The 24838-nt window shown below is 42.2% G+C and overlaps 1 protein-coding gene across 2 annotated transcripts in view; it reads right to left on the reverse strand.

The window, feature by feature from the left end:
• The window catches only part of ZNF385C (zinc finger protein 385C), a 798047-nt gene that overhangs the window by 56163 nt on the left and 717046 nt on the right, over positions 1-24838 (reverse strand). The gene's annotated exons all lie outside the window — the stretch shown is intronic.

Consider the following 24838-nt stretch of genomic DNA (forward strand, 5'->3'; position numbering starts at 1 on the left):
CAAAAGACAAAAAAATGGTATGCATCGTTTTTTTGGAAGTAAACAAGACACATTGGAGGTAAAAGGGTGTAATCAGATGTGTACCTGTTTACATTCACCTGCCTATAGACCTAACAAAGGTCAGCTTTCAGGCTGGAGGCAAAATCTAAATGTACATAGATATCACAAAAGTGACATCTGTTCCATTCTCCTCCGATTCAGCATGGGATCTGTTTATGGAACAGACACCGCTCAACTGAAGGGACCTTAAGTCATAATGAGGAATGTCTTTATAAACATACACAGCACACATTTTAAAATGCATATAACAAATATACACTGGTGTACAGTTTTAAATGTGTTTTGTTGCAATGCATTTTATGGTAGATGAACCAATAAAATACAACCTGTCCTATTTTTTTCAGTGCATGCCATCAGTTAAGACATTGGTGTGAACTGGCACCATTGAAAGCAATGGCATCATGCCTGACTTTGCACTGTGATTGCAAGTAAGAGGCTGAAAATACCTAGGGTAGAATTCCAGGCATATTCCCATACTCAGGAAGCCGCATGCGTGTATGATTGGTATTTACATGTTTACAGCCATGTACAGCCATTCACCTGCGTGTATGGGCATAAGTTCCCATATGCATGCATCTTTAAAGCAGTGCTTCACAGAAAAGGGGAAGTTCCACTTGTGTGCCTTTGCTTTAAGTTTTGGTAATTCTTTTATTTTTTCGGGTGGGGTAGCGGTAGGTCAGATCGCTACGGTGATCCAAGCAGATGTTTACCCCCCCTCTTATGCAGCTGAGAACAGAGATTATGTGATCATTTATAAAAAAGGGAAAAAAGGTATTTATAATGTTTTTTTATATCTATACACAAATGTTTGCCTTTCATTTCTATTTTAGGGTCCATGCCCACTGGCTTAATAAAACACTGCTTTTACAGGACTTTTGCATTTTGCATATAGAAGCAGCTCAATGTTATCCCATGTGTCCATGAGCATTAGGCGTTTTAAAGTGTTACTAAACCCAGGACCCTGCATTCACTATATCTGGTCTTCCACAATACACAGAACATGGAAATACAATAGTTTTAGTAAGTATAAACTGCTAAATACCTTTTGTCAACAGCAGTATATAGCAGTCTTGTGAATTCTATCAGTGTCTGGTTATAGGATCTGGGGGTCCTAGTAGAAGACAGACTGAGAAATAACATGCAGTGTCAAGCAGCGGCTACTAAAGCCAGCAGAATATTGCATTAAAAAGGGAATTTACTCCAGAGATAAAACGATTAATCTACCAGTTTAAAAAAATTCTGCTTTGGCCGCATCTGGAGTCTTCGGTCCAGTTCTGGTCACCAATCCTCAGAAGGGATGTGCTGGAGCTGGAGAGAGTCCAGAGAAGGGCAACTAAATTGAATTGATATGGGAACTGGGGGACCGCAATTATGAGGAACGACTACAAGCGCTAAATTTATTCTCCCTGGAGAAGAGACGCTTGAGAGGAGATATGATAGCATTATACAAATATCTCAATGGTGAAACTTTACGAAACAGTCCCAGGGAGTGTAAAAGGATGCGGGGCCACAGGATGAGCCTGGAAGAGAAGCCTTAACCTTAAGCTGCGTAGAGGGTTTTTCACTGTCAGGGCAGTAAGGATGTGGAACTCTCTTCCACAATCGGTGGTGTCAGCAGGAAGTATGAATAGCTTGTAAAAGACTCTTAGCAAACACAATTTAGGGGGAGATGGGAAATGATTTCTCTACACACACATACACCTACACAGGTTGAACTGGATGGACTGTTGTCTTTATTAAACCTTACCAACCATGTAACTATGTATGTAACTATGGTTAAAGCTTGTAGGAGGAGTTTTCATTCTCCTCTGACTGTCCTATGAGGCTGCATGGCCCCAGACCCTCTGTCTGGACAGTGCTGATTGACCATGTGCTGATCACATGCACCCTTACAAGAAAAAAAAACTCAACTCTCTAGCAATATACACCAAACTCAGCATGTGCAGAGTGACTCTAAAGGCTCTGTCTTATAAGAAAATGGATTGGGGACAGTGGAAGAAGGGGATAATCAGAGAAGACAGGATCAAACAGCCTTTTTACATATGCGGAGGATTAACCCCTGGGGTTCCACATTGAGTATAACAAGCATGCATACACCTAAATGCTAGTACAAAAAAACACTCAAAATGAGCTTTTTTTTTGTGCCATGAAAACTGGCATTTTTATAAAGCCCATGTGCATGGACCCTTAAACTGAATGTGTTTTATAAGGTGGGGGTTTGCAATGACTTTAATGTTCTAAAAACTCCTTGGTTATGTAAATATATGTAAATATCCTGCTTTGAAGTGCTGCACAGTGGTTATCCTTTACTGCTCTTTAACACAATGCAAGTCTGCAAGAAAACAATGCATTTCCAGTATAGCTGATATCTTACAGAAACTAAACTGATCCAGTAAATGTTCCATCTAGTGGTTAATCTGACAATATTTATTTTAAATTGATAAACACAAGTGTGTAAAAATGTCATAGAAAAAATACATTTGGGTAGCACACATCTATGTCTTGCTACATTAGGCAATGAAGACCAATATAGCCTTTGGGCTTACTTCTGCGGCATTTGATATCCAGTTGTGTAATTCGGCTGTCCAGGACCTTCACAGGGGGTTCCCCCCTCCACTAATATATTGTAACTCCCTGTACAGAGAAAGCATGCTGACATCTAAAGTATTGCCAAGGACTACAACTCTTTTTTTCCTTTGCAGTTTTTTTTTTTTTCTTTTCAAAGCACAGTATAAATGTAGGATACAAATGCTGCCAGAGATATTAAAGTGGGCAGACAAAATCAGATTTGGTTTCTTGCCACAAACTGGTCATGGATTTTTCTAACAGGCTCTCTAATCTCACCACGGCTCGGGTCACCCTATCCTGGAAGTAAGAATGGTTGTCAGACAGGTGCTGTAACAAATACGGTTTCCCAAGATAAGATGGGGGAGCACCGTGCAAGACACAGAGATGTTGTAACATTCCTTACTACAGCAGAAAATAAACACACAGAGGAGGGTGATGGCGCTTCGTACATCCAGTCCTCGGCATGGGGGCTCCTTGCCGGCTGCTGATCTATTTGCATTCAGAGGACATTATTGTAGGCATAATGAGGTGCATACTGATGGCAAGCCTGCAAGATGCTGATAAGACTCAGCCACAATGAGAGACAGGAGGGGGAAAACCTCTGCTGAGCAGAGACTGACAATGCAGTACAGCAAGAGCAGACTGGCTGTCCTGTCCTCTGCAGCATGTCTCATTTAACCCCTTTTTAGCCCATGACACAAAAAACATCTCAGAATATGACCTTCCAATGTTCCAAGTACAAGTAAAAAGTATATATAATGTTTATAACAATAAACATATTTGATCTTGTATCTTTTAGGTATGATCACAGACCCAGAATAATATTTTCCAAGCTATGACCAGTCTTGTACCACCATTAAGAAGATTATTGTGTGTAAATATGACCAATGGTGCTTCTTATTGCATGACAAAATTTTAATTGGCTTCATGGATCAATGATCCATTAGCACTTGAGACTAGACTATTATGGCTATTGGGTGGACTAATTAATTAAACCGTGGCTTCTGCTACCTGTGGGGTTATCCGGCATTGCATCCCCCTTTAAGAATTCCCATCAAGTGCCATAGTACTTACATAGCTAAATGATGGCATAATGTTACCCCAATGGATTCTGCATCATTCACCCCAAACAAATAATACAGGAATCATGCCTGTTCACTATGGCCTTGTGGATAAGGATGGTGACACAAACTGCATGGAAATCTCATTGTTGGAAATTCCAAAACATTGGGAAACTTAGTTTGTCCTTTAAACCACAAGTGCCCAGCAACATAAACTAACTAGCATGTAGTGGAGTAAGCATAGGGATGACAGCTTTGGGGCAGCCATGTTTGAAAACAAGTTAGAAAAGGCAGTATCCATATCTGTATAGGGACAAGTTCTCTACTGAGAACTAATGCAGCAGTTGTCAACTTACGAGTTGTAGGGAGCCTCAGCTGGGACCCCTGACATCAATAAAGAGCCACGTAGAATGTTTAGAATATGTAATGCTAGGAGAGGACTGTCAAAGATAGCAGATATACTAGATGAAAAGATGGGCCAAGCCTTCAGACATACCAGAGGTGTTGTTGGAGACTGGTGACATGTATCAGAAGACAATCAGTGACTAAAGCTAGTAAAGATCACTGCTATTACCCCTTTACTGATTAACACATGAAGAGTGCTTTTAATGGCACCCTAGGCAAAAGCAAGCATTTAGCATTTGCAGTGCGGGGGGATACTATTACTGCCAATCCATCAGTACCATTTAATTTAATAATTACACAGAGGCATTTCTAGAGCTCCAAACTCCATGCGGTGCTTTAGTAAATGTAAATGTAAACAGGACAAAGCCACAGCAGCAACAGGGATGCCATTGCAAAAGTGATTTCCAAGTAATCCACAACTATGCGATCTAGTGTCACAGGATTCTTTTAACAGCTATTATGGCTCAATTTATTATACAAGTAAACAAAGCAGAATTTCATGCTGGGCCCACCAAATACACCACATACCACAAACTTGTCTTGCATACACACTGTCACACAAATCTTGTCGGAAATTCGGAACGTCAAGAACGCGGTGACGTACAAGACGTATGACGGCACTAGAAAAGGGAAGTTCAATAGCCAGTGCGCCACCCTTTGGGCTCCTTCTGCTAATCTCGTGTTAGTAGAAGTTTGGTGAGAGACGATTCACGCTTTTCAGCCTTGTGCTTTTCAGATTGTTAGTGCTCTTCAGTTTGTGCTTGTGGGTTCGTATCTGTTCTTCAGTGTGTGTAGTCAGTTCGCATTTGTTTGTCAGTGCGTATTATTATTATTATAGTATGTATTTGATCTTCAGTGCATTCTTGTCCGCTCGTTTCTGATTTTCAGCTCATTCTTCTCAGGCCTTTCTGTTTTTCAGTGCATTCTGTTAGTTCGTTCTGACCAGCCGACCGTTTTGAAGCCATATTGCGGTTACGTACTCATCGCAGAGTTCGTGCTATGTGGGGGCTTGGTGTTGGGGTTCTTGCTTTGACCCAAGCCCAGTCCATGAACAGGGTGGGGAGGAGTTCATGGACGAAGAATTGGTTGCTCCAGAGTGACCAATTCTCTCACATGCCTTTGTTGCGGTAGATCCGTGAGAATAATCCTGACGATTTCAGGAATTATCTCCGGATGACGGACCCCATTTTTCACCTTTTGTTGGCTTTGCTGTCCCCTTATATTAGCAGGCAGGACACCTGCTTGCCGAAAGCCATCACTCCTGAACAGAGGCTAGTCACCACGTTGCGGTACTTGGCAACGGGGAGAAGTCTGCAGGACATCACGTTCTCGACAGGCATCTCCCCCCAGGCTCTGGGGATCATTATTCCAGAGACCTGTTCTGCCATCATTCAGGTCCTGCAGAAGGACTATATTAACCACTTGGCGACCGCCGCACGACGATGTACGTCGGCAGAGCGGCACGGGCAGGCAAAAGGACATACATGTACGTCCTTGCCTTCCCGCGGGTGGGGGGTCTGATCGGACCCCCCCCCCCGGTGCCTGCGGCGGTCGGATTGAGGTCAGGGGCGATCAAAGGTGAGGGGGAGGCCACTCATTCGTGGCTCCCCCCTCGCGATCGCTCCTGGCCAATGACAGACTTCCTCTCCCTCTGTAATGTAAACAGAGGGAGAGGAAGTGATGTCATCTCTCCTCGAGCCGGTCTTTTCGTTCCGGCGCCGAGGAGAGAAGACATCAATGTAAGTTACACAAACACTACACTAACAGTAGAACACGCCAGGCACACTTTTTACCCCCCATCACCCCCCGAACCCCCCCCTGTACCCCCTGTCACACTGACACCAATAGCAGTTTTTTTTTTTTTTTGCATTGGTGTCAGTTTGTGACAGTTATAAGTGTTAGGGCAGTTAGGTTAGCCCCCTTTAGGTCTAGGGTACCCCCCTAACCCCCCCTAATAAAGGTTAACCCCTTGATCACCCCCCGTCGCCAGTGTCGCTAAGTGATCGTTTTTCTGATCGCTGTATTAGTGACACAGGTGACGCTAGTTAGGGAGGTAAGTATATAGGTTCGCTGTCAGTGTTTTATAGCGACAGGGACCCCCATATACTACCTACTAAAGGTTTTAACCCCTTGATTGCCCCCTAGTTAACCCTTTCACCAGCGATCACCGTATAAGTGTTACGGGTGACGCTGGTTAGTTAGTTTGTTTTTTATAGTTTTAGGGCACCCGCCGTTTATTACCTAATAAAGGTTTAACCCCCTAATTGCCCGGCGGTGATATAAGTTAAGTTTTTAGGGTCAGATAAGGTCTGTGTCGCCCCAGGCAGCGTCAGATTAGCGCCAGTACCGCTAACACCCACGCACGCAGCATACACCTCCCTTAGTGGTATAGTATCTACGCGGATCGATATCTGATCCGATCAGATCTATACTAGCGTCCCCAGTAGTTTAGGGTTCCCATAAACGCAGTGTTAGCGGGATCAGCCCAGATACTTGCTACCACCTGCATTGTGCCCCTCGGCCCAGCCCTGCCCAGCCCAGCCCACCCAAGTGCAGTATCGATCGATCACTGACACTTACAAAACACTAAGCACACATAACTGCAGCGTTCGCAGAGTCAGGCCTGATCCCTGCGATCGCTAACAGTTTTTTGGTAGCATGTTGATACAGTCGCTGACAGTCAGGAGCTTTTTTGCCTGTGAGTCTCACTAGTGTACCCCTAAATTTAGAGCCCAAAATGGCAAATCGAAGGTACACTAGTGAAAAGGCCTACAGGGTTCTGAGAATGACAGATAGTGAAGAGGAAGTCACTCATCTGTCAGATTCAGGCTCAGAATACGATCCTGTAGAGGACAGCAGCTCCATGACAGATAGCTCTGACGACGGAGTTGTGGTCCCTGCTAAGGTCAGGCGTACCAGACCCCAATCTTCTTCTGTCCTTGAAGTGCAAGAACCGCAGGGCTCTCGTATGGAGCAGAGCAGTACTAGCGCCGCTATTCCTTCTGGTGAACTGGCAAGCACCAGCGGCCTAGTACACCCTGGTTGCATATCCAGCACTGCAGTAACACTTGGTGACGTGGCGAGTCCCATAAGTGCAGTTCAAGCTGGCGAGGTGGCAAGCACAAGTAGTGTCCCGCTGCCACCAAGAAGACAAAGACAGGCCCATCGTGCCCATAGTGCCCTTCCTGCTGCATTCGCCAATCCGAATTGGGAACCCACCACTTCTGCAGCACCCGTACTGCCCCCATTCACTGGCCAACCTGGAATTCAGGTGGAAACAGTTGATTTTACGCCACTTGATTCTTATTCACTGTTTTTCACCGAAGATCTCTACAGATCTATTGTGGACCAAAGCAATTTATACGCTGGTCAACACATCGCCGCTAATCCCCAGTCCTCCCTTGCCAGAGATGGGAGACCAATTACGGTCTCCGAATTTAAGCTCTTTCTGGGCCTTTTCCTCAACATGGGCTTGAATAAAAAGAGTAAGTTGCGGTCATATTGGTCCACTGACCCAATTTACCATGCGCCCGTGTTCTCTGCCTCCATGGCCAGGGCACGATTCGAGCAGATTTTGCGGTTCATGCACTTCAATGACAATGAACTCTGTCGTCCTCGTGGAGACCCTGAATACGATCGGCTCTACAAAATTCGGCCCCTCGTAAACCACTTCAACCAACGTTTTGCAGACTTGTTTACTCCCCATCAAGTTGTCTGCGTTGATGAGTCCCTGATTAAATTTTCTGGCCGCTTGTCATTCAAACAGTACCTTCCCAGCAAGCGTGCCAGATACGGGGTCAAGATGTATAAGCTCTGTGACAGGGCCACAGGCTATACATGTAGTTTTATGTTTTACGAGGGCAAAGATAGTCACGTAGAGCCGACAAACTGCCCTGACTACATAGGAAGTGCTGGCAAGATAGTGTGGGACTTGGTGTCACCCTTATTCGGAAAGGGGTACCATTTATATGTGGAAATTATTACACGAGCATGACACTTTTTAGTCACTTGTTTGATCAGCAGATTGGAGCATGTGGCACCGTGCGACCTAATCGCCGGGGCTTTCCCCAGCGGCTTGTAGATTCCCGTCTTAGGCTGGGGGAGAGAGCCTGCTTGCAGTGTAATGATTTGCTCGCTATGAAGTGGAGGGATAAGAAGAATGTTTTCGTTCTCACCTCCCTTCATGCAGACACGACGGTCCAAATTACTACGGCGACTGGTGTTGTGGAGAAACCCCTCTGTGTCCACGAATATAACCAATATAACCAGATTAACGGATTTAGGCGTGACACCCGGTATTATTGTCCCTCCTGTCCTGGCAATCCTGGTCTTTGCATTGGTGAATGTTTTGAGCGCTACCATACACTAGTTGAGTTTTAGCATAGGGTACAGCATTGCACAGACTAGGACACACTTTCACAGGGTCTCCCAAGATGCCATCGCATTTTGAGAGACCCAAACCTGGAACTGTTACAGTTTCAAAAAGTTACAGTTATAAAAAAAAAAGTAAAAAAAAAAAAAATACACAAGAAAAATATAAAATAAAAAACCAAAAATAGTTGTCGTTTTATTGTTTTCTCTCTCTCTCTATTTTCTCTCTATTGTTCTGCTCTTTTTTACTGTATTCTATTCTGCAATGTTTTATTGTTGTTATGTTTTATCATGTTTGCTTTTCAGGTATGTAATTTTTTTTATAGTTTACTGTGTTTTAACCATTTTTTTGTTTTCAGGTACGCCATTCAGCTGCAGCGCGGATTTATTTATCTTGACAGCAAGAGCATTTGCTCCCACGATATATAAAGCCGTGACTCCAGCGCTGTCGGAGGTGATTTCACCACCACAGTTACATACTTCAGCATATATGCCGAAGCGTGGGGGCAGCAGTGGGTGGAGGAGCGATTTGCTCCTGCCTTTTGTGGGAGGATGCCCCCATGCTTCGGCATATATATATTTTAGGTAGGCACAGGTTGCGTTAAATGTTTTATTTTTTACTATGTTTTTTTTTGTATTTGCTTTGCAGGTATGGTAAGTCTTACTGTTATACTGTAATGTTACTTTGTTTTTTGTTAACCATCATTTGCTTAGCAGGTACGCCATTCAGTTGCAGCGCGGATTTATTTATCTTGACAGCAACAGCGTTTGCTCCCACGATACATAAAGCCGTGACTCCAGCGATGTCGGAGGTGATTTCACCACCACAGTTACATACTTCAGCATATATGCCGAAGCGTGGGGGCAGCAGTGGGTGGAGGAGCGATTTACTCCTGCCTTTTGCAGGAGGATGCCCCCATGCTTCGGCATATATAAACGGTGCATGTATGCCCATCATTAGAAGTGGGTGGATGAAGGGAGGTATTCTAATGGTGGGCATACCCACCGATCAATATCTTTTTTTCGTTCAGCCCACAGGCTGCATGAAAAAAAAGTTTACAATATATGCCCAACAAGGACCAGCAACGTACTGGTATGCTGCTGGACTTTGAGTGGTTATACCAGAATGATGCCTGCAGGTTTAGGTATCATCTTGGTATCATTCGTTTCAGCCAGCGGACGGCTTTCATGTAAAAGCAATCCTAGCGGCTAATTAGCCTCTAGACTGCTTTTACAAGCAGTGGGAGAGAATCCCCCCCCCCCCACCGTCTTCCATGTTTTTCTCTGGCTCTCCTGTCCCAACAGGGAACCTGAAAATGCAGCCGGTGATTCAGCCAGCTGACAATAGAGCTGATCAGAGACCAGAATGGCTCTAAACATCTCTATGGCCCAAGAAACCGGAAGCTACGAGCATTTCATAACTTAGATTTCGCCGGATGTAAACAGCGCCATTGGGAAATAGGGAAAGCATTTTATCACACTGATCTTGGTGTGGTCAGATGCTTTGAGGGCAGAGGAGAGATCTAGGGTCTAATAGACCCCAATTTTTTAAAAAAAGAGTACCTGTCACTACCTATTGCTATCATAGGGGATATTTACATTCCCTGAGATAACAATAAAAATGATTAAAAAACATAAAAATGAAAGGAACAGTTTAAAAATAAGATAAATATAATCAAAAAAATAATAAAGAAAAAAAAAAAAAAAAAAGCACCCCTGTCCCCCCCTGCTCTCTCGCAAAGGCGAACGCAAACGTCGGTCTGGCGTCAAATGTAAACAGCAATTGCACCATGCATGTGAGGTATCACCGCGAAGGTCAGATTGAGGGCAGTAATTTTAGCAGTAGACCTCCTCTGTAAATCTAAAGTGGTAACCTGTAAAGGCTTTTAAAGGCTTTAAAAAATGTATTTAGTTTGTCGCCACTGCACGTTTGTGCGCAATTTTAAAGCATGTCATGTTTGGTATCCATGTACTCGGCCTAAGATCATCTTTTTTATTTCATCAAACATTTGGGCAATATAGTGTGTTTTAGTGCATTAAAATTTAAAAAAGTGTGTTTTTTCCCCAAAAAATGCGTTTGAAAAATCGCTGAGCAATTACTATGTGAAAAAAAAATATGAAACACCCACCATTTTAATCTGTAGGGCATTTGCTTTAAAAAAAAATATAATGTTTGGGGGTTCAAAGTAATTTTCTTGCAAAAAAAAAATAATTTTTTCATGTAAACAAAAAGTGTCAGAAAGGGCTTTGTCTTCAAGTGGTTAGAAGAGTGGGTGATGTGTGACATAAGCTTCTAAATGTTGTGCATAAAATGCCAGGACAGTTCAAAACCCCCCAAATGACCCCATTTTGGAAAGTAGACACCCCAAGCTATTTGCTGAGAGGCATGTCGAGTCCATGGAATATTTTATATTGTGACACAAGTTGCGGGAAAAAGACAATTTTTTTTTTTTTTTTTATGCACAAAGTTGTCACTAAATGATATATTGCTCAAACATGCCATGGGAATATGTGAAATTACACCCCAAAATAAATTCTGTTGCTTCTCCTGAGTACGGGGATACCACATGTGTGAGACTTTTTGGGAGCCTAGCCGCGTACGGGACCCTGAAACCAAGCACCGCCTTCAGGCTTTCTAAGGGCGTAAATTTTTTATTTCACTCTTCACTGCCGCAGTTCTGTTTCGGAGGCCATGGAATGCCCAGATGGCACATCCCCCCCCCCAAATGACCCCATTTTGGAAAATAGACACCCCAAGCTATTTGCTGAGAGGTATAGTGAGTATTTTGCAGACCTCACTTTTTGTCACAAAGTTTTGAAAATTGAAAAAAGAAAAAAAAAAAATTTTCTTGTCTTTCTTCATTTTCAAAAACAAATGAGAGCTGCAAAATACTCACCATGCCTCTCAGCAAATAGCTTGGGGTGTCTACTTTCCAAAATGGGGTCATTTTGGGGGGTTTTGTGCTATCTTGGCATTTTATGGCCTTCGAAACTGTGATAGGTAGTGAGGAGTGAAATCAAAAATTTACGCCCTTAGAAATCCTGAAGGCGGTGATTGGATTTCGGGGCCCTGTATGAAGCTAGGCTCCCAAAAAGTCCCACACATGTGGTATCCCCGTACTCAGGAGAAGCAGCAGAATATATTTTGGGGTGTAATTCCACATATGCCCATGGCATGTTTGAGCAATATATCATTTAGTGACAACTTTGTGCAAAAAAAAAAAAAAAAATTGTCACTTTCCCGCAACTTGTGTCAAAATATAAAATATTCCATGGACTCAACATGCCTCTCAGCAAATAGCTTGGGGTGTCTACTTTCCAAAATGGGGTAATTTGGGGGGGTTTGTGCCATCTGGGCATTTTATGGCCTTCAAAACTGTGATAGGTAGTGAGGAGTGAAATCACAACTTTACGCCCTTAGAAATCCTGAAGGCGGTGCTTGGTTTTCGGGGCCCCGTATGCGGCTAGGCTCCCAAAAATTCCCACACATGTGGTATCCCCATACTCAGGAGAAGCAGCTAAATGTATTTTGGGGTGCAATTCCACATATGCCCATGGCCTGTGTGAGAAATATATCATTTAGTGACAACTTTGTGCAAAAAAAAAAAAAAAATTGTCACTTTCCCGCAACTTGTATCAAAAAATGAAATATTCCATGGACTCAACATGCCTCTCAGCAAATAGCTTGGGGTGTCTATTTTCCAAAATGGGGTCATTTGGGGGGGTTTTGTGCCATCTGGGCATTTTATGGCCTTCAAAACTGTGATAGGTAGTGAGGAGTGAAATCAAAAATTTACGCCCTTAGAAATCCTGAAGGCGGTGATTGGTTTTGGGGGCCCAGTACGCGACTAGGCTCCCAAAAAGTCCTACACATGTGGTATCCCCGTACTCAGGAGAAGCAGCTGAATGTATTTTGGGGTGCAATTCCACATAGGCCCATGGCCTGTGTGAGCAATATATCATTTAGTGACAACTTTTTGTAAATATTTTTTTTTTTGTCATTATTCAATCACTTGGGACAAAAAAAATAAATATTCAATGGGTTCAAAATGCCTCTCAGCAATTTCCTTGGGGTGTCTACTTTCCAAAATGGGGTCATTGGGGGGGGTTTGTACTGCCCTGCCATTTTAGCACCTCAAGAAATGACATAGGCAGTCATAAACTAAAAGCTGTGTAAATTCCAGAAAATGTACCCTATTGACTTATTGACATTTTTTTTACCAAAGACATGTGGTTGAATACATTTTGGCCTAAATGTATGACTAAAATTGAGTTTATTGGATTTTTTTTATAACAAACAGTAGAAAATATCATTTTTTTTCAAAATTTTCAGTCTTTTTCCATTTATAGCGCAAAAAATAAAAACGGCAGAGGTAATCAAATACCATCAAAAGAAAGCTCTATTTGTGGGAAGAAAAGGACGCAAATTTCGTTTGGGTACAGCATTGCATGACCGCGCAATTAGCAGTTAAAGCGACGCAGTGCCAAATTGGAAAAAGTCCTCTGGTCCTTAGGCAGCATAATGGTCCGGTCCTTAAGTGGTTAAGGTAAGATTTCTCCTTTAACATCACTTTATATGTATTTAATGTTTGCTAATGTATTGTATTTCTTTCATCATTCCCTATTTACCATGATTGTAATATGCTGTGAATGTCCCCTTTGTTCTCATGCATTTTTTGTCCTTCATGCATATTTGCCTTCACTAACCTCCCCAGCATGCTATCCTGGACCCATACACACCTAGCCTAGTCACTTAACAATGTATTTTGGCAGCTCCATAGTAGTGCTTTACCCTAAACACCCCCTAAAATGTGTACAAATGTTATTTGTGTCCTTAAATTCATGTAGAGTGCCAGAGGCTTTTCTTTGGGGTCCCAAAATCATTTTGAACCCTCCCTCCCTGCAACCGCAAAGTCAACCGATACCAATCCTCTATCTGCTGACTTTGCCAAACCCATACACACTATACCTACCTCTTTTGTGGTCATATTTATGGATGAATTCACCAAACTATGCAGTGAAAGGGCCTGCCTGAATACTTTCAAATGCTGTTAAAGCATTCAAAAATACTGTTTAAAGTTGTGTTCTCCTATTATCTTGATAGTTACATAGTTACATAGGATAGGTAATTGGATAATGTAAAAAAGTGCTTCAATTTGTACAGTGTGTATTCATATTTTTGTATTATGACACTTCTTACCTGTACAGTGGGCTGCCAATAGTGTAAGTAAGGAGGGGCTGGCTCTCAATGAAGTGGAGAGGGTTACCTGTCCAAAACATCTCCCCCCCCCCAAATTTTTACAATGGCCCATCAGAGGGGGTGAGGCATCTGATAAGTGGACCTTCTCTTTTTGTCTTTAAATAGTTCTTCAAATAAATGTTAATACTGATTTTGGCCAAGAATGTTTGTGTCTAATCTGCTTGCAATGTTTATGTGCAAAATGACTAATTTTTTTTTCTTGTTTGACTCCACAGTTTCCTTCAACGCCACAGGAATGGCAGACTGTGGCATCCCAGTTTGCCCAGCGGTGGGACTTTCCTAACTGCAAAGGGGAAATAGATGGGAAGCATGTCCACATCGTCCCACCCCCCAACTCGGGGTCATACTATTATAACTATAAGGGGTTTAATAGTATTGTGTTGCTGGCGGTGGTGTCGGCGACATATGAGTTCCTGTATGTGGACGTGGGGAAGAATGGCCGGATGTCGGATGGTGGAGTCATCGCCCAGACCGAATTTTACAGACAGGTCCAAAATGGTGGCTTGGGATTGCCACCTGTTGAAGAGAACGTGGAAGGACTCTTGTTCGTCTTTGTCGCTGATGAAGCATTTGGTCTGGTGAACACCTGATGCGGCCGTTCCTGATGAGGACCCTCACCCCGGAGCAGAGGGTTTTTAACTACCGGCTGGCCAGAGGCAGAAGAGTGGTGGAAAATGTCTTTGGAATAATGGCCAGCCTGTTCCGCCTATTCCTCACTGCAATAAACATGGCGGAATATAAAATCAATCATATCGTTATGGCATGCTGCATATTGCATAACTTTTAAAGAAAAAATGCATCAAACTACATGGCCTCAGTTGGGACTGAGGCCGGCTTATTACCGGATACAACAACCCTGACAGCTCTTGAAGCTGGCCGTCCTGGCTTGCCCCCCGAAATCGTCCGTGAAGTTCATGAAAAGTATCTAGAGTACTTTGCGGGTAGGGGGGCCATTGATATGCCACAAAATGTTTAGCAAACATGTGAAAAATACATTTTTTTATTTAAACGGAAATAATATTTACTTTGATTTATTGCTTGTGTTTCTTTTAGCTGGCTCCTAGGTTATCCAATGGGCTTTTGTTTTTTCCCTTTTTGTTCAATATTGCAAACGTATTTTTTTGAATACATGAGGTGACAATCTCTTCTTCAGCGAACTATTACACACACACACCTTGCTAATGGTGTGTGTGTCTGCTACACACACACACCTTGTTTTTGTTGTTAATGTATGTAATGGATTACTGATAAAAATATTCATCATTTTCAGCACCATGACTGAGGTTTGTGGAGTCACGAAAATGGCCTGATTGTGGCAAATTATAAAGCACCGTGGGAGTTATTTACTAAAGGAAATTCCATGTCTTGTGCAAAAGTGCACTTGAAACTGCACTTGTAGTGCAAAGTGGATTTGCCTTTAGTAAATAACCCCCATTGCCACTGTAAACACCAACTTACTACAAAACCTGCTTTCGAGCATTGAAATAAGAAGCCACACATTGTTGAGTAGAAAACATTTTACTCAAAGCACATTCACATGTGCGTTAGAAAAGGGTTTTTGAACAAACCAACATCTTTGTTGTATAACATTTTTTTGTCACATTGGAAATAGTCTTTTTTTTGGTTAAACAGGCATGTTTCAAAACATAACATACACAACTTAGGAACTTACAAAGTTCAACTTTCATAAAGTGAAGGCAATATTAGACATTAGTATGTCCAAACTGTGTTAATCTTGCCTTCATCAGATGGGGTGATGTCACCTCTGTAAAAGCAAAATGTTGAAGATGTACAGAAATTGGGATTCAAAATGGGGATTTCCCCCTGATCCCATGCCTAATGTCAACATGTGCTACCTCCCATCATGGGGGGATCAATGGACGTGTTTTGGGGGTGCAACCCCTTCCTCTCACCTACTTGAGTTGCGAGGAAGCGGTTGCACCCACAAAACTCGTACATTGATATCCCGTGATGGGAGATAGCACATGTTGACACACCATGTGCATCTTCAAAATTTGGCTTTTAAAATACTTTAAAACTTGTTTTTAAAAGCAAAAATACACAATAAAATGGTACAATTCTGTCTAAAACATCAATGATGTTCTTCATTTTTTGTTGAACATCATTGATGTTTTCCTTTATATTTTTTAAATCACGATTGCACACCATTATTTCCCCGATGAGGATCTGGGCACTTTCACTTGTGAAATGAGTTTCTTCTTCCACAACATCCACATCACCTAAAAACAAATAAAAGCACACCATGTATTATAAATATGCAGGCATCCATCTATTACCTGAAGCTGTGGTCTCAGACACTCACCTGTTGTGGTCACTATTTCGCCCACTTCATAAACATCTCCCTCCTCATCCTCTGCTTGTGGTTTTGGGATTTCCCCTTCTTTAGGAGGTGTGGGGTTCCTAGTGTCCTCAGATGTCCCGAGACTTTTGTCCCCTATGTGAATAAAGAAAAGGTATACTTAGCACACAAATATCTGAGGCCAGAAATAGGAATATGAAATATTGCTTGGAAGTGTCGTCCAATTGTCTGTTTTGGCAGAGTTCCAAGCTGAAGAAATGTTTAGTTCCTTTCTAAAGCTGGAATACTTCCCTTTTTTGTACAAGTTTCACACATGGAGACACCCCTATAGTATCCACTGGAGCACCTGTGTGGGACACCCTAAAAAGTTTGTTATGGTGTCCCACACTAGTGCTCCTGCGTCCAGATGTGTAAACAGCTGCTGAGTGTCCTCTCCTTACACTGAATCAATTTTCCATTTCATTCTAGTTACAAACCCATCTAGACAACAAACTTATTTTAATACAAATAGGCCTGAACAAATGTAGTTAACCTGCATCTGCCCAAAACATCTTATAAGTGGGCGAACGAACAATGTTTCCTACGACCGATTACTGTGCCCATGAACATGAAAGTTGCCATTTTAAACTGTACAACGGTAAAGAAAAGCACATGGAGCAGCATGCAAGTAATAATAATAGGAACACACGACAAGTACTTACTTTTTCAAGGCAGTTTCCTGATCCTTCTGTACTAATCGTGTTCCCTCAATTTCAGGTCTGACCAGCATTTCCTCAATTGATCCTTGGATCGTCGTACCCCAAAATTCCTGTGCAGACTCTTCACAACTTTAGTCATGATCTTGGCCTTTCTCACATTTGGGTTTAGGTAAGGTCCATGCTTCCCATCATAGTCGGTCCTCTTCAAGATGTCCACCATCTACACCATCTCTACAAAGGACATATTTAAGGCCTTAAATCTCCTCCGGGATCGGGATGTTCGTGGCTCCGGGCTTTCGTCGTTGCTGCTCTCCTCTGCATGCACCTGCACCCGTGTTTCCGCCATGTTCTCTACCCACTGCGCCGAAAGAGAAGGGGTGGGGAATATACTAGAAAGAACATTAGGGCCAGGCGGAGTTTCACGCATGCACAGTGAATATAAAGCATAACACGCGTGCGTTGTACGTACGATCTGTTAGTGGAGGACGGAGTAGCGGAAGTGACGATCATTATAACGAAGGTACAATTTTAACTTGGTGCATTAGTGAACTATACTGTTTATAGATTGAGGCCTATATTGGATCAAGATTAGGAGAGTTTTACCTGACATAAGGGTTTGTCTTGTGTTGTGTCTTGCCGAAAAAATGGATGGGTTCAAAGACCACAGCTTCCTCCCAATATTCATTGATAAATACAGGAAGCTACCCTGTCTGTGGCAGGTGAAACACCCGCATTATAATAACAAAATAAAGAGGCAGGCAGCGATGGAGAAACTGCTGGAGTTGGTGAAGCCGCAGGTCCCCACGGCAGAGATCCCCTATTTAAAAAAAAAAAATTGGTTGCCTGAGGAGCACATATAATCGTGAGTGTACTAAGGTCCAGAAATCCATGAGATCAGGAGCAGCAGTAGATGGCATTTATGTCCCCAGTCTGTGGTACTATGAGAGACTTCATTTTCTGGCAGACCAGACTGAAGTCAGGCAATCACTCTCAACCCTACCTTCCACTCTTCCTTCCACCCCAGCTGAGGCTTCCGATGCCCACCCTGGGCCTTCCAGCCAGGAAGATGTGTATAGCATTGTTCAACTTATTGCTTGTCATAAAATAAATGATGTGAAATAGATGTTATTATTAATCACTAATTGCTTATTTAATAAAGTGTTTTATATATCAATAGACAGTAGTAGCCAAAAAGGTTTGGGACAAGAATGAAAAATGCTGGGGTCAGAATGCTAGTCTTTTCTATTTATTAACATTCAATTTGCAACGGTCATGAGCTGAAAATTGTGTGTGATTGATGAACAATAAACTAAAACTATGTCCCTTTTTCATATACAGGAAAGCCTCAGCCAGGAGGAGGCTGTGGAATGTGGCAGCCAGGAGGAGCCTGGGGAATGTGGCTGTCAGGAGGTGCCCGGGTCCAGTAGGAGCCTTACAGAATCGCAGGTCCCTCCCCTCCGCCTTCCAACCAAAAGGGCCAGGAAGGGGAGTAACGTGGAGGAGGCAGCGCTCAGGCTGATTAGGGAGGCTAATGAGGCCCTCAAAGCCAACTCCACTCTCCAAAAGGCCTTTGCATGCATGACTGCATACAAAATGCAGCAAATGGAGGAGGGTCAACGCCTCTTGTGTGAGGAACTTATGGTGATCACCCAAAATAGGGGGTTGAGGGGCCAACTCACAACCAAAACACACCTGTGTGAGTTGGACCATCCTCCTCCTCCTCCACCTCCTGCCACATCTCCAACACCACAGCCACAGCCTGGAAGGAAGCATGTAAGGAAGACGAAAAAGTGATGGCCTGGGTTCAGTCTGGTCTGGCAAAAGATGCAGGCTGTGGTATGACCACAGCCTGGGGACATAGATGTCATCTGCTGCTGTTCCTGATCTCTTGGAGTCCTGGACCGGATTGTGCGCACTATTATATGGACTCCTCAGGCCACCAATTTTGGTGGCAAATAGTTGATGTATGCCCTGGGGTATAAAGGCTTCGCCAATTTCAGCAGTTTTTCCAGCGTTGCCTTCCTCTTTATTTTGTTATGACCCAGAATAAATGGCTATTTTTTTTCAGAAATACTTGCCTATGTGTTTTACTTAAAAAAGGACAGTTTGTTTGTGAGTAGGCAGGTACATTTCAAAAATACAATGTCAAATTGTATGTCACAATACAATGTCACCAACACCAAACAACCTCCTTGAGGTTACAAAATACAAGATAATAATGGTGTTGTGGTAAGTTGACACACAAAACAAAAAATAATATTATGGAGATTGCTATAAAAAAACAAAAAAATAGGAGATCTTGATAAAAATATATATATATACATATATAAATATATATATATATATATATATATATATATATATATATATATAAAACAAAAATTCTAAACCTTATTATGGAGATCTGACGAAAAAAATAAATAATATTATTCAGGAGATCAAGAAGAAATATAAAAGAAATCAGTTTGTGAGAACTCTGTGTTAATATCAGCAGCAAAACAACTTCATTATTCGAGCATTATAAAGAAGAAAAGAATGCGCTGCATTAAAAGATTTAAAAATTTGCAGCGTGATGAATGTGCTATCTCCATTACAAACGCTAGTTTTACAAGAACAAGTGCTTCTGTTTTGTACTTGATTCAGAGCATGCGTGGGATTTTGTGGGTCGGAATTGGCTACACACGATCGGAATTTACGAGAATGGATTTTCTGGTCGGAAAATTTGAGATCTAGATCTCAAATTTTGTGTGTCAGAAATTCCGATGGAAAAAGTCCGATGGAGCCTACACACGGTCGGAATTTCCGACAACAGGCTCTGATCGCACATTTGCCGTCGGAAAGTCCGACTGTGTGTACGGGCCATAAATGTGTTGCCTATAAAATGGATTCTCATGTACATTATAGAAGCAAAACTAGGGGACGCTAAACTCTAAGCTTTTCGGAAGATTTTAGCGCTCAGACTAGAGGGTCTGCCAGTCTAAGAACAATAAATTAAGGGAATTGAAGGACAAGAGAAAGTAGAAGTGCATGACATGAACATCTGCACATTGTAAATTAAAGGGGAGCTTCACCCAAAAGGAGAAATTCTGTTTTAAGTCTTCCTCCACCCCTCCTCTGCCACATTTGGCAAGTCACTCTTTTTAGTTGGAGGGGGTATAGTTTTGACAAGTACAAGCTCCCATTTTCATTTGGATTGCCTAGGCTTCCCCTTCCCGCAGTATTTTGGGATATGTCACAGGTCCCAAACAACTGTGGAACTATTTACAAGTGCAATGCGGCTCGCCCATGCACAGCGGGCAGCCGGAAATTAAGCTGCAAGCAGCACAGCCAGCTGCCCACAGTTAGGATGACTGGCTGGCTCTGGGAACCAAAGGCTAGTAAAGAGCTGGATCCCTGGACAGGTAAGTGTCCTTTTATTAAAAGTCAGCAGCTACAGGATTTGTAGCCGCTGACTTTACATTTTTTTTCCAGAGTGAAGAACCTCTTTAATCTCTCTTCATACCAAGGTTTTAATTCCATAAACTCATTTGCAGCACTTTTTTTGTTTATAATTGTAGATTCACTTATACTGATACTCTTAGGCCTCTTTCACATGGGTGGACCGACCGGGACCACCGGTCAGTTTTTTAGGTGGACCCAATCGAACCATCCCTTGCCTGATTTTGAGCGGCGGGTATCAACAGACATGTGTCCATTGACATCTGTCAACATCCGATCCTATCCCCAAAAAACAGACGGATGGGGCATCCATTCTCCATCCATCTGGTGGATCAGATCAGTCGGATGGAAACAGACAGGGGATCCTTTTACATCTAAATGCCCATAGAGGAAACGGGCATTAGTGGACATGTCATCTTCATGCTCAGCGGGGATCAGCTGAGAAATCCCCCGCTGAGCAAGATAATTTGCCAGTGTGAAAAGGGCCTTAAGCTGGCCATACACCAGTAGAATTTTGTTTGAAAATTTTTGTTTTCTATAAGTTTGCTCAATTTTCCAACTGTTAATGAGGTCAAATTGAAACTGAATTTGGACCATAGTGACAAGGATATTCAAATGAGTGGAATGATATATTTTTTTTTAACATTCAAAATCCTAGCTGTAATTGGGGAAAATATTGCAATGAAACCTGTTTAATACATCTGGAACTCAATTCAAATCGCAGGTCTGAATGAAATTTTAAGGACTTTCAAAGAAAATTAGCTGACTCAATGATGGCAAGAGATAATGTTATGATTTCTGTATGAACATTTGAACTAAAATCTACATGACAGATACCGTTGAAATATATAGCACAATAAAATTTCAGAGTTTTGTTAAACTTTAATATCCAGCATGTACGTTTTTTTTCAATCTACTGCACCAACAAATGCCTAATAGCAAGCTGACAGCTTACCATAAAGATAAACAGGGATCACTTCTCCTTGTCACCGTGTATATATACTGCTTCTGGAAGTTGATCATTTTCTTACAGGCTTGTGTTACACAGAAAGCGTAACCACTATTATTATGCAGAGAAAATGTTGTTTAGCAGGGGGTAAACATGCTATAGGTTCCTATAAAAAAAATGACTGTGTGCACTAACTCCCATTTAACCTGACATTGCTCTAAAACAGTTCATCTGACATCAACCTATCACAAGCACAGGTAGGTGCCACAACCCCCTTAATGTGCTAAGGTCTGAGTGTGTACAGCAAACAAGTAAAAGATTTTACAATGAGCATATTCTTGTGACTATTACAATACAATGGTTTGCAATGTTTTTTTTTTAGAGCTAATTTTACCATCTGACTGATCCAAGCCACTACAGCAAAATCAAATCCCCCGTTTTTCAAATTGCCAAAAGTTGTCACTATTTACAAACACATTGTTAAAGCATATTAAACATTCAGACATGCCGTGGGGCAGACATAAATCTATACTCAGACAAAAGAGTAAAAAAATGGGGCAGACTTAATAGGCCACTTGGTCTTTGTTGCCTTCACTCCTTTAGGTTTCTTTTTCTAATTATACTGTCAATATTGTTTACGTTTCATTTACAAAATGTTTGTTCTGTTAAAGAAATGACCAGAAAGCTAGAATTCTGTTTGAGTATTAGTTCTCTCAGATTTTAACCTTGAAACCTGTTTTTGCCTCCTCCCAGCTATAGCAGTCGCTGAGAACAGAAGTAGATGTCGTGGGGAAGGAAAAAGACAGATCCCCTTCTGCTGGAATGGACAGCCTACGGATACGTATCAAATCAAATGTTGATTGGGGACTGTAGGGAGCCAGGAATCATGCTGGGACTGAAGGGAAATGCCCCTGACCACAGCTATGAACGCACAATGCTTATCTGATACCATAGAAGCATCTCAGATCTGTACTGTGCAAACAAATCCCTGAAAGCATCACTGAGGAGTTATACGCATGGATGATTGCAAAGGGTAGCGTGTATGGAGGAAGCCAATTAACTGCCTGAAATATTACTGTGCCCATATCATATATGCCATCAATATGTTTAATTAGCTACTCTAGTTGTACAATACACACATTTGTGCCCTTGGTTTCTGTATATCTGAGTTGGTGAAGAAAATGACTTGTCAGATATACTCTAAATCGAATTCACCATATTACAATTGTTTGTTACTGTTTTTACTACCTCTAGATCTTGGTGGTTCTCCCTTAGATAAGATGCATTTCAAACAATGGCATGTATAGTTTTCAGTTTTGCCCTTTCCAAAGTGTACAAGTATTTCTTTCAGCATGTATGAATAACGCTTGTAACAGAAGGCAGTTCAGGTACCTGGTGATCATTATACGAACAGCTAGACCCTTAAAAAGAACTTTTTATAGACAGCTTTAGGTATGTACAATTAAACCAGCACTGAGGGCAACACTCTTTTTCATTTTGGATAGCATAGAGTTATAACCCATGTCAGTTTATTTTTGCCATCTGTTTTCTGTGGGGGAGATTTCCCTCCACTCCCTGTATCTTAGCCGCAACAGGAAGTTAAAGGAAATTTCTTCAACGTGAGGAAAATCCTTGGTAGTCACTAAAACTAGTGTCCCCATTGAAATATTTCTCCTCTATTCCTGCTCTGGGGACCACTCAAAGTTTGGAATTTTCTTTTTCCTTCAATTTCAGTGATAATGGTCACCAGGATAAATAGGTAGGGTGAATCTCTTTAAAGGAGACAAAAACAGCAATAAAAACCTGACAGGTGTTCTAATCCTTTTCCACTTTATCCAAACAAGAAGAAAGCAGGAACCAGTGAGTGAAGATTCAGACTAGAGGGTTTGCCAGTGTAATAGGTGGAGAACAAGAATGATAAGGATTGGGAAAGGAATGACAAGAGAGAATAGAAGTGCAGGGGAAAGGAAATAATAAGTTAGAAAGCGAAAAGAGTCAAGGCAAAGGGGAAGTGGGCTTGGGGAAGGATGGGGCATAGGGAATGGTTAGGAGAAAGGGGTGGACAATCTTCCCAGAACCTACAATATTAAGTAACAACCTTAACACCAAAAGGATGTTTCCAACAGAGCCTTCCCCTCATCCAAAACGGAGAAATTCACCCTATAGATAGTTTTGAAGAAGATTTTGTGCTTGGCCGCTAGGTGACAGCTCATCCATCTTGCTGACTTCTTCCATTTTGTTTTGCCACAGGTGTGTGGACAGATCCCTCCACTTCAGGGGGATACAGGCTTTCACTGTGTTGAAGAGGTGTTGGAGGACCAGTCTTCAATAGGTTCTCTCAGGGATGAAGGAATTATGCAAGAGAAAAAGATCGATCCATTGGCTTTTTAGGGTCGATCTATTGGCTTTTTAGTTATATTGTGAGATCACCAATGATGCTGTAAATATGTACTTTTACTTTAGATTGGCTATAAATCAGTTAAAACACTTAAAATAACTTTGTAGATGAGTATTTGCCAAGTCTTTAAATTGTTAAGATGAATATGCTTTAAAAAATAGCTTCCGACCCCAAAAGAAGTACCATTTAACAAATAGGCCATTTCAGAACTCCTATGCCGCGTACACACGATCGCACATTCCGACAACAAAATCCATGGTTTTTTTCCAACGAATGTTTGCTCAAACTTGTCTTGCACACACACGGTCACACAAAGTTGGACGGAAATTCCGAACGTCAAGAACGCGGTGACGTACAACACGTACGACGACACTAGAAAAGTTCAATACCAAGTGCGCCACCTTTGGGCTCCTTCTGCTAATCTCGTGTTAGTAGAAGCTTGGTGAGAGACGATTTGCGCTTTTCAGACTTGTGCTTTTCAGATCGTTATTACTGCTCTTCAGTTTGTACTTGTGGGTTTGTATCTGTTCTTCAGTGCCTGTAGTCAGTTTGCATTTGTTTGTCAGTGCGTATTATTATTATTATAGTACGTATTTGATCTTCAGTGCATGCTTGTCGTTTCTGAATTTCAGCTCGCTCTTCTCAGGCCTTTCTGTTTTTCAGTGCTTTCTGTTAGTTCGTTCTGACCAGCCGACCGTTTTGAAGCCATGTTGCGGTAACGTACTCGTCGTAGAGTTCGTGCTATGCGGGGGCTTGGTGTTGAGGTTCTTGCTTTGACCCAAGCCCAGTGCATGAACAGGGTGGGGAGGAATTCATGGATGAAGAATTGGTTGTTCCAGCGTGACCAATTCTCTCATATGCCTTTGTTGCGGAAGATCCGTGAGATTAATCCTGATGATTTCAGGAATTATCTCCGGATGACGGACCCCGTTTTTCACTGTTTGTTGGCTTTGCTGTCCCCTTATATTAGCAGGCAGGACACCTGCATGCAGCAAGCCATCACTCCCAAGCAGAGGCTAGTCGCCACATTGCGGTACTGCGGGGAGAAGTCTCCAGGAGATCAAGTTCTCGACAGGCATCTCCCCCCAGTCTCTGGGGATCATTATTCCAGAGACCTGTTCTGCCATCATTCAGGTCCTGCAGAAGAACTATATTGGGGTAAGTTTTCTCCTTTAACATCACATTCTATGTATTTCATGTTTGCTAGTGTATTGTATTTCATTCATCATTCCCTAATTACCATGATTGTAATATGCTGTGAATGTCACCTTTATCCTCATGCATGCTGGAAGCTTTTAAACTTCCTTTTA

The sequence above is a fragment of the Aquarana catesbeiana genome, linkage group LG12 (genome assembly GCF_042186555.1).
Source record: "Aquarana catesbeiana isolate 2022-GZ linkage group LG12, ASM4218655v1, whole genome shotgun sequence".
NCBI lineage: Eukaryota > Metazoa > Chordata > Amphibia > Anura > Ranidae > Aquarana > Aquarana catesbeiana.